We start from the raw sequence: 10,523 nt of genomic DNA, 5'->3' as shown, positions 1-10,523 counted from the left end.
TGATTGAGAATGGAAAGGATTGGATGCAAATAGCTATTGTGGATGGGACTGGAATTATGGGTGTAAAGATCATTATAAATATATCAGAATTAATTATGCTGCAAATTCAGATTATTTTGCAGATAATGGGAAATTACCAAGATGCAGGAAAAATTCAATGACCCTAATTAAATTACATTTCTGAATCTGAAGTGTCAAAAATTGATTTGATAAAATATATGAAAAATATAAATATAAAAATATTTAAATATACTTTAAAATAAAGGTGGGGTTTTTTTATTTAGTTATAGGCAGGGATTTTATTATTAAAAATAAACATATAAATAGAAATCTAAATATAGAAATATATCATTAATACATATATATAGAAATATAAAATATAAGCAAATAAAGTATTAAAAATAGTTATAATATATAAGTAATACTGTGTATATATTACTATATTAGGGTATCTATTATATATATATAAAAAAATATATATATGAACTATAAATGTAAATATGAATATAAATATGAAAAATATACATAAAAATATTTAAACATAATTTAAATAAAGGGGGTTTTTTGTTTTTATTTGGTTAGAGGCACGGGTTTTAAAATTTCAATAATATAAATATTATTGAAATATAAATCTAAATATAGAAATATATTATAAATATATAAAGATATACATCTAAATATAAAATAAAAATAGATATAAGTAATAGGAAGATATGTAATATAAGTATATATATAAGAATATAAGTAACAGTATACATCAATATACATTGTAAATGTAAATGTGAATGTAAATATGAAAAGTATAAATATAAAAGGTAGTTATATATAGTTTAAAATAAAGGGGTTTTGGGGGGTTTTTATTTGGTCAGGCAGTGTTTTTTAGTTTGTGTGCGGGTGGTTTTGGGCCGTTTATTTTTCAGGATTTTTCCAAGGGGATCGCCCCCGTTCTTTTCTGCCTCCCTTCCCTCCGGGCGAGCGGCAGCCCCCGGCTGTGGCCGGCGGCGGTGCTGCCGCCTTGTGGACAGAGAGCGGTACTGCAGCCCCCCCCCAGCCAGCGCCCTGCCCCTCGCCGCTGGGTGCCGGCTGAGGGGGGAAGGACGGCTGCCGAGCGTGGGAAGGGCGAGGCGCGGGAGCGAGCGGCAAGCGGGGCGGTGTCTGTAAATAGAGGGGAGGGGTGAAGGAGATTCGGGAGAGCAAAGGGACCCGATGACCGAGAAGAACGGCAGCGGCGAGGGCGGCCCGGCGGGGCCGCTTTCGGCGGGCGGCGGAGGCGCGGTCGCAGCGCTCACGGGCCGGGGGCGGCGGGCGGGGGGCGAGCGGCGTCGGAACAGGGCTGCACTCCCCTTTCCCGATCCCCGCGCGCGTCCCTCTCTAGACGCTGGAAGCGACCGCGTGCCGGAAAATGCCGCCGGGGCGGCGCGCGGGCGGTGGAGCGGGGCCCCGGCTTTCCCCGCCCCTCCTGCCGCCATCTTTGGAAGGTCAAGCGAGTCGTCGCCGTCCCGCCGCGTCCCTGTCTCGTCCCGCCGCGTTCCCGCCGCCTCCCCGTGCTTCCCCGCCGTCTCCACTCTGACACGATCCGCCCCCGTCCCGGACCCCCTCCGCTGCAGGGAAATGCAGGAGAACGCGAAAGCATCGGGGCAGAGCAGCCGCTGGAGGTGCCCGAGCCGTCTCCCCCTTGCCCGCAGGGCCGGAGTTGCCCACCGCCGGGAGCTGACAGGTACGCTGACAGCACGGGCGGCTCCGGCACGCTTTGCCTCGCTGTGTTCCGGTGCCGTGCTGCTGCGGGAGGACGGGGCCAGCGCTCCAAAGGCCAGAGCAGAGCGCTGGCGAATGGGAGGCGAGGAAGGCTTGGGCTAAGGATGGATTGAAACCGGGCTGCCTGTAAGTGCGCAGAGAGAGAACTTTGTCATCCACGCTGCCAAAAGGAGCACCTGGTACACCCTATAGGTGTGCCTTGTGTTGCACGTGTTTTCATTTCCTGTTTGTGTCATCCCAAAAAGCAGGGACGGAGCAAATGGGACTGGTTCCCACTGTTGCTGTGTGAAGGCTTTTTACAGGCTGCTGTATTGATGTCATCTTTTTTTCACCCCAAGCTTGGCTTCTCCCATCCTTTTCCCGTGGCTGCTGAATTGGGTGTTCCCAGGAGGGCTGGGTCCCTCAGCAGGGGTCTTAGGAGTTGCTGTGGATTCTGATTTTTCTGAAGCTGTATGGAGGCGTGCTAGCGAATCAGCTCTTTTCTCTCCTGAAAAGCTTTCCATCTATGTCCACCCGTGTGTCTCTGTGTTTTAATCACGTAGGCGGACGCGTTGAGGTTTTTGCTTTCTAGGCCAAAAGCTGAGGCAGATGAGTGTTTGCTTTGTGTGTGTGAGGAGTGGCATTTGTGCTGGAGAGCTGCGGTTGGGAGGAAAAGATGGACTAAAGGTGCTCTGGGGACGGGCACGGGAGGAAACGCTTGCAGAGAAAGGCAAGGCAGTGATGATTGCGGAGGAGAAATGAGAGGTGGTTGCTTCCGATCCGTGGGGACTTTCCTTGGGAGTGATGGATCAGAGAGCGTACGGAAGCAGAGAGCATCTTCTGGCTGTTGCTGCTCCGTAAACTTCTCCCTGGCTTCACAGGTCCGTGCTGGAGAGTGGGAGAAGGGTCCCTGCTGGCTGCCGTGTCCTGGGTGGGCACAGAGCTCTGACCTTGGCCAGATGGGCTGGTGAGTATTGAATCAATCCCTGCCTCCTCGTGAACAAGTTGTTTGAAGGAGTTTGAGGCAGGGACGGCTTTTAGCCGGCAGCAGTTCGGTTTCTTTCTCACAGGTTTCCGGGTGTTTTGATCCTGACGTCACCAAACCCTCAGATTTGCTGAACTGGGGCTCTTACCTGTGTGACCCGTGAAATGTCCCGGAAGCTGATCGATGTCTTTGTGCTCCTGCTGTGTTCATTTGGGCTGTGCTTCAGGCTTCTCTCCCGGGGCCCTTGCCGTTGCTGTATCTCTTGGATGCCGTGCAGAACGGAATCAGGCAGCCAAGCCTCAGGTTCACCTTCTCCCTCACCCTCTGCGCTGCTCGTGTGGCACAGCAGATCCTGAAGCCAGGTACTGGAACGTGCTGCGTGTGTCACTGCTGGGGTGAAAAACAGAGGCCTGGGGAGTGTCGATCCCCTCACCTGCTCTGTGCTCGTGCGCTCTTGCCTGAGCTTTTCCTCCTGGGCAAGAGAAGGGGAGGGTGGGCAGCAATGGGAACGCGCCTCAGAGCAAAGGCCTTCTGCAGTTGCCGGGCTGTTCTCCCAGCTCGGAGCGCTGCACGCTCACTGACTGCAGCTTCCACAAATTGTCATCCGTGCTTGTGGATTGGGAGCGCTGTCCTCCTCCACCATGCCAGCTTTTTCTCTTTACAGAGGAGCACGTGTACATAAGGGTAAAGAGATTCCTTCTGTCGCACTGGTATTTGGACCTGAGAAAGGTACCAGGTTTTCTCCAGCTTTTCTACAGTTTTGATTTTGAGGTAAGAGTCCCATTTTAGGTACCCAGTAATTCTTCAGAAATGTATTAAAAACAGCCATAAAAATACGACGAGACCTCATTCTCCCACGGGTAGTTAATTAGAAGCGTCTTTCTTCTGTTTCATATAGGAATTCAAAATTTATTTTGAAATTTTTTTATTTTTATTTCTGTGGGGTCTTTGTTGTTTTCTTGACACTAACGCACAAGGAGTTGTGCTGCGTATGCTCTGTGAGCACGAGAAAAGAATGTTCTGCCCCGGCTAGCTACAATTCCTCTTTGAGTTTAGGTTAGTAACTTGGAGTTCAACTGAAGTATTTTAGAAACAGCAACTTCTAAAATTCCATTTCCACTGCATGTTTGGGCTGCAGACTGACTGTTCCCAATGGATGTTAGCGATTAAATTTGATAGGAATGGAAAATTGAGAAGTCCAGAACAAGCTGTGGTAATTCCTGAGCTGGCACTCAGAGGGAACCGGGGTTTTGTGCTCTTAGGAGCAGGTATCCTTTGGAAATGTCGGAATGTCTGACGGTGGTATTTTTCTTTATGGCTTCCAGTACAAAACAGCACGAGTGGATCCTCAGATTTCTTGGGGAAGGGCTGCGTGACAAACATTGCTGTGAGCTCTATGTCTACCAGAGGATTTTCCAGGTCATTCTTGCCTTTTTCAGCAGTCCTTTGTGTGACCAGGGCTTCCAGGTAAGAATTGAAAAAGAACAGTTCCCAAATACCCCAAACCACAAAAGCTTGTATTGGCCTCGAGATCTCAAGTACCAAACAGAAAGGAATAGCTGATTCTGCCTTGGTCCTCTTGAAAATCTGTTCCTTGTTGGTTTTGTGGATGTGTGGAGGGAGAAATAATTTTGCTTGTGTCTAAACCGGTCCCATCCTTATCCCCTGAAACTGGGACCGGTTCCTGCCGTCGTGGAGCCTCACGGGGGTGCCGTGGTTTTGCTCCTGCAGTCGGGGCCTTTTCTTTTTGGGGTCTCTATTTCCCCAGCCAGCACGTTTGTCACCTGCACAGTGCTTCGGCAGGAGGGAACCTCGCCTGCCGGGAGCTCTCAGGTTTGGGAGCATCCACCCTGAGGATTTCAGGTATCAAAACCTCGGACAAAAAGAGAAAATTGTCTTGCTACCTGAATACTTCTTGTAAGAGCAGCACCTGTGGTGCGAAGCGTTGAAGGGAGAATGTCTTTCCTTCTCTGGAGTTGCTGAGAACAGGCGGTGTTCATTTTAGCTGGAAGTTGATCGGGTACCAGCCAAATTGCTCATTTTATTTTAGATAATCAGATCTTGGCTGTAAAAGAACAAGTTGCATTCTCTGTTTCAGCGTCGTATTCTGGAGATACGACAGAGTGCTGCCCGTGTCACCTCTAGAGCTGCCCATGAGCTGATAGAGGATCACAGCCTCCTCTCGGGGGTCCTGCACGGCTTAGAGAAAAGGTAACCAGGGAAGTACGGGAGAAATGGGGACAATTTCCTGTCCACGGCTGAAGAATGACGTGGCTGAGGATGAAAGCAAGGGGGACAGAGCTGGAGACGGGGGCACCGAGGGCTGCACTGGCAGAACTTGCTGAACTCTGAGGTGTCCCTTGTGTTTTTGAGAAGAGAATCAAGAGGCTTTCAGGTGGTGGTAGGAGGGACGATGGTGGGGGGGCTGTGTGATTTGGGAATCACTTCCTTGACAAAGCAAAAGGACACCTTGTGCTGGTGTCTTTAGCTTTTAAATTTCAAGCAGCCTCAGTTCCCATCCTGTCACAGGACCTGCTGCACAGGAAGTGGCACAGTAATGGATTTGAGCTGTCTAGAACGTTATTTCTCCTCCCCTTGCCTCTCCCTGACAAAAAAAATCTCTTCTGCAGGCACAGAGTGCCCTGACAGGTTCAGGCAAGTGCACCAAAAGTGCCCTAGAATATGGTCCCCCGTAGGAGATGGACCAGCTGCTGGTGAGGATCTGCCTTTCAAATGTGGTTTTCTTTTTTTTCTTTTTGTTCTGTTTTATTTTGTTTTTCAGGTTTCTGGAGAACAAGGTGATAAATAAAATGATTTCCTTACTCCATCCTCTATGGCTAATAAATTTAGGAGACAAGAGAGAAAACAGGAATCGGTCCCAGATGCTGCTGTTGAGATGGATATATGATCTATCTATCTGTATATAGATATATGTATATACGTATATCTGTGTAGTGATAATAATGGGATTTTTGATGATACGTTGCTTCACCGTTTTATATTTTTAATAAAGTGAGATTTTAAGTTATTAGTTATGATATTTTATTATAGTTATTGGCTAAAGTAACATTTTCTTGTATTTTATTGGTATCAAGTAATTAATGTTAATCGTTAATTGGTAAGAGTTTGTAATGAATTATTAAGCTATGAATATTGTTCATTAAGGTACGTCTTTTAACTGTAGGTATTTTCATGTGTTCGTATGGGTTTTTATGTTAATGATTTGGGGTTTTGATGTTATGAATATATTAGTATTTTATTAGGTTTTTCTTGTTAGTTTAGTTTGGTGTGTAGATTATTCATTAAGTATGTTTATCTATAAATGTTTTAAATTTAAGTTATATCTACTTATTTAAGTTAAATCTACTTGTTAAGGATTTTTGTAGAGTTCTATGTAAAAATTTAAATTGGTAGGGGAGATAAAAAGCGGTAATTATTAATAAGATGCGTATTTTAGTTTTTAATAATGATTTAAGTTATTTAGTGATGTTTTAATTCTTGAAAATATTATTTCGTTATTTTTTATTTATGTGTGATTGATTAATTTAAAATTTTTGTAATGTTTTTGTAAATTGATTTCTTGTGATTTCATCAATTTATATATTTTTTAAATGTTTTATATTTATGATTGTGTGTGAATAATAAAAAATGAACAGTTGTTTTATTTTGTAAGGTAGTATGTTTAAAGATGTTCCTATTTGGCAGTAATTTATTTAATGTTATAGATGTGTTATTGTTTCATTTGGCTAGTTAATAAGTAAGTTCATTTAATGTGGTTCAAGTGTGAGTTGTAGTTATTTTAGGTGTTAAAAGAGATGCAGAAATAATAGAATTAGGTTATTAAAAGGTCGTACTGTTTTGATCCTGAGAAGTAAATTTGTGTTGGAGCGATTGGGTATTTTTGGGTGGGTGTTCTTTTTTTTTTGGTTGTTTTTTTGTGGTTTTTTTTTGGTTTTTTTTTGGTGTTTTTTTAATGTATTATTGTTAAGTTTGGTCTTAGTGGATTAATTGTTTTAAATTGTAGGTTTGCTGTTTTGAGGTAACTTCTTTGTGGTTTTGTGTGGTTTGGGGGTTGTTTTGTAACTAAATATTGTACAAGTATTTGTTTGTAATGATTTGAGTAATTTTACTTTTGGTGGTTTACCTGTCATTTGGGGTATGAGTGTATAAATGTTATTTGAAGAGTTTATGTTACGTGTAAGTTTTTTGATTTGCAATTTAGTGTTTGTAAAGGATAAGGTTAGTTGTGAGGAGGTATACAAACGAGACACGTTGAAAAGAGATTTTTCGGGTTGGTGACTGATAAACAGTGTATTTGGATGCGTGGTTTTAGTTAGTGTTACTCGTTTGTTCTGTTTTGGTTGTGGAACTATTTCTTTTAGGGTTTTTTTGTGTGTTTTAAATAAGGCTTGACACAGTGAGTAGGACTCGTGTGTGATTTTTCTTTTTTGAAGTGTGGAAACTTAAGTATAACGTGTTCTTTAGGTTCTGAAATGGACGGGACTACTTTATCGGCTACTTACTGAGTCTTGTAGTTGAGTAGGTTTTTGTAACTCTGATTTTGAAATCAAAGAAGAAAACTGAGGAGACGAAGGAGGTAGAGAAGTTTATCTCCTTCTAGGACAGAAAGGGTTTAGCGCAGAAACTGCTGGGTCTGATGTGGCGCGGGGGTTTCCGTGCGCCGGCCGGGCCGGGCGCGGGGCTCGGCGGCAGGAGAGCGGCGAGCTGTGCGCGCCGCGCGGGAGGCGCGCTGCCGCGGGGAGCCGAGCGGAGCCGAGCGGAGCGAGCGGCTCCGAGTTGAGGCGAGCCGAGCTGCGCCGAAGAGGCGAATCCAGCCGAGTCTAGCGGAGAACAGCCCGAGTGTAGGCGAGGAGCCGAGTGGGGCCGAACCGAGCCGAGCTCCGCCGAGCGCAGCATCCCGAGCAGGGCGGACCGCCGGGGCGGGCTCGGGGTGGATCGGCGCTCTCTGAGGCTCCCCCTCTTGTCCCTCTCTCTACCAATCCTTCTTCCTTTCTTCCTCCTTCCCGTATTCCCCTTCTTTCTCTCTCTATCCCTTAGTTCCCTCTCTCCCCAAAGCCGACCCCTTTCTCTCCCTTTTCGGTCTCCCCTCCCGTCCCCCCCTCTACCCTTCCTTCCTCCTCCCCGTATTCCTGTTCTTTGTCCGCGGACCCTCCCCTCCTCTCCCTCGCAAACCCGACCCCCACTGCCCTGTCCCTATCCCGCTCCTCCGTTCTATTCCTCTTCTCTCCCTCCTCTGTGCACCGTCCCTCTTCCCCGCTCCCGGCCTTTCCCTTGCCCTCCCGCTTTCCTCCACAGCCCGACCTCCCTCCCTACCCTTTCTCACGCCCTGCTAGCCCTCCTCTCTTGCCGTCGCCCCGTTCCTTCTTTCCCCGCAGTCTCGGGGCCGGGGGCGCCGGAGAATAAAGCCCAGAGGGCCGGAGCCCGGCGGCCCCGGGCCCTTGCGGGAGTCCCCGCACGGGGCCGGAGGCTCTCGGCGGATCCCCCCGTGCCGGTCAAACCCCGCCCGGCCCCGCCGGACCTGCGGCTTTGCCGGCATCGCGCTGAGAGCGGCCCCCGCTCGGTGCCGTGCCGTCCGTGCCGCGTCCCCGCCGTCTCTGCCGCTCCCCCTCTCTGCCCCTCGCCCGTGACAGCGAGGCTGGGCAGGAGCTTCGACCCTTCTGGGGGCTGCCCCCCTTTCTTGTTGCGGCAGAGTCCCTTTCGGGGGGGATGTACATGTGGAAAGGGATGGAAGCAAGTGCTGGGCTGCTGTCCAGGGCAGTTAAGACTCCTTCTGCGCCTTCTTTGGGGGCCAGGAAAAAGGGGTGAAGACTCGGGGCTCTGGTGTCATTTGGGGCACCCTAAGGTCCCTAGGAGAGGGACGCACGCTGCGGCGGAGGAGCAGGTGGGTGGCGAATGAGGGGGGGTCCTGCCGGGTGCCGTCCCCCCGAGGGACCCAAAGCTGCCCCAAAATGCACAGGGAGGGGGGTGTGTAGAATACTACTAAATCCTGGCAAATGTTTCGTTTTTATAGGTATTGGTAAAAATAGGAAAGTATTGCTAAATTCATTTGGAAAGAAAGCCAGAACAGCCCCAGGTATGCGCTGTGAGGATGTAATGTATAATTAATATACGTGTATATAGAAATAGAAATAGAAAATAGAAAAAAATACAAAATCACAGAAATCGATACAATACCTCATAGATATTCTAGTGTATATGTCTTATTATACCACATTACATGTAATATATTATATCTATCTAAATATAGTACGTCAATATACTGTAATATAATATACAAGAGCATATAAATGTAAATATCAAAAGCATGAATATAGAAATATTCAAATATAGTTTAAAATAAAAGGATTTTTAAAATTTTGTATTTGTTAGTAGGCAGGGTTTTTATTGTAAAAATTAGAAATAGAAATAAGTTAGAAATCTATGTATAGAAGTATATCATACGTACATTAAAATCTATATAAAAATTAAAATGTAAGTAAATAGAAGTATTAGCAGTATGTATGAAATATAATATATATAATATTTTATCTATCTTGTTATCTTATTATATATATGATATACATTTATAAATATAATCCATCCATAGAAAGTATAAATGCAAATGTGATTATAATGATGAAAATATGCTATAAATATTTAAATATTGTTTAAAGAAAGGGCTTTTTTGGTTTTTATTTGGTTCGAGGCAGGGTTTTTATTAAAAAAAATATGAATATACATTTTATTTTGATAGACTTCTAAATATAAAAATATATAATCAATGTACAAAGATAGATATAAAATATAAGTAAAAATAAGTAATAGGAAGAGATAGAATATAAATAACGACATATATCAATCTACCTTTAAAATGCAAATTTGAATATAAATGCGAAAAATATATAGATAAATTTACAAACAGTTTATAAGAAAGTGGGGTTTTTTTTAGGTTTTTACTTGGATAGATGCAGGGATTTTATTTTTAAAAATATAAACCTTTTAGAAATATCAATCTAAACATAGAAATATGTAATCCATATATTAAGACATGCATAAAAATATAAAATAAAATAAACTTTAAGTAATATGAATGAATGTAAGAAATTATAAAATGATCATTATACATCAGTATACATTTTAAATCAAAATGTGAATATAAATATAAAAAATATAAAAATAATATAGATTGAAATATAGCTTAAAAGAAAAGATTTTTTATTTTGGTTATTATTGGGTTAGAGGCAGGGTTTTTTTTGTTTTTTTTTTTTTTTGTCGGTGTTTTTTGGTTTCGTGCGGGATGTTTAGGGGCATTTATTGCAGAGGATGTTTTGAAGGGGGTCGCGCCTGTTCTTCTTTGCGCGCCTTCCCCGCCTGCAGCCCCAGGGCGGGCGGCAGTGCCGCCGCCTTGTGGCCAGAGTGCGGGACTGCAGCCCTCGCCCGAGGTCCTCCCGCGGCCGCCATCTTGGGAGTGGGTTGTCACGGACTCGCTTGACCTTCCCAATATGGCGGCAAAAAAAGGCGGGAAAAACGAGGACCACGGTCTGTTTACTGCACTGCCTGCACGCCACCCTGACGCCGGCGCCGCCCCGCGGGATTTTTTTCGCTTTTTCCCGTGTCGTGGCCACGGACTGTGAGCTCAGCGGCTGCGCGGGCGGTCAGGTTGTGAGCGGGCGCCGACAGGCATCGGCAAAAACGCCTCTCCCTTCCGAGGGCCTCACCCTGCCGCCATCTTGAAAGTGTCGCGGCGGCCGGGACACTCTTGACCTTCTCAATATGGCGGATAGAAAAAAAAAAAAAAAAAAAA

General features: G+C 45.0%; 1 long non-coding RNA gene across 1 annotated transcript; it reads left to right on the top strand.

Annotated features, from left to right (window-relative positions):
- Positions 1-1,416: 1,416 nt before the first annotated feature.
- On the top strand, positions 1,417-2,828 carry LOC128821188 (uncharacterized). The gene is made up of 3 exons (XR_008441027.1): positions 1,417-1,717; positions 2,616-2,701; positions 2,786-2,828. It is a non-coding gene; the product is annotated as an uncharacterized LOC128821188 (long non-coding RNA).
- Positions 2,829-10,523: the final 7,695 nt, after the last annotated feature.

Source organism: Vidua macroura, chromosome 35, assembly GCF_024509145.1.
Source record: "Vidua macroura isolate BioBank_ID:100142 chromosome 35, ASM2450914v1, whole genome shotgun sequence".
NCBI classification, from domain to species: Eukaryota; Metazoa; Chordata; class Aves; order Passeriformes; family Viduidae; genus Vidua; species Vidua macroura.
Note: the sequence above shows the minus strand (reverse complement) of the source record. Positions and strands in the feature narration are given on the sequence as shown.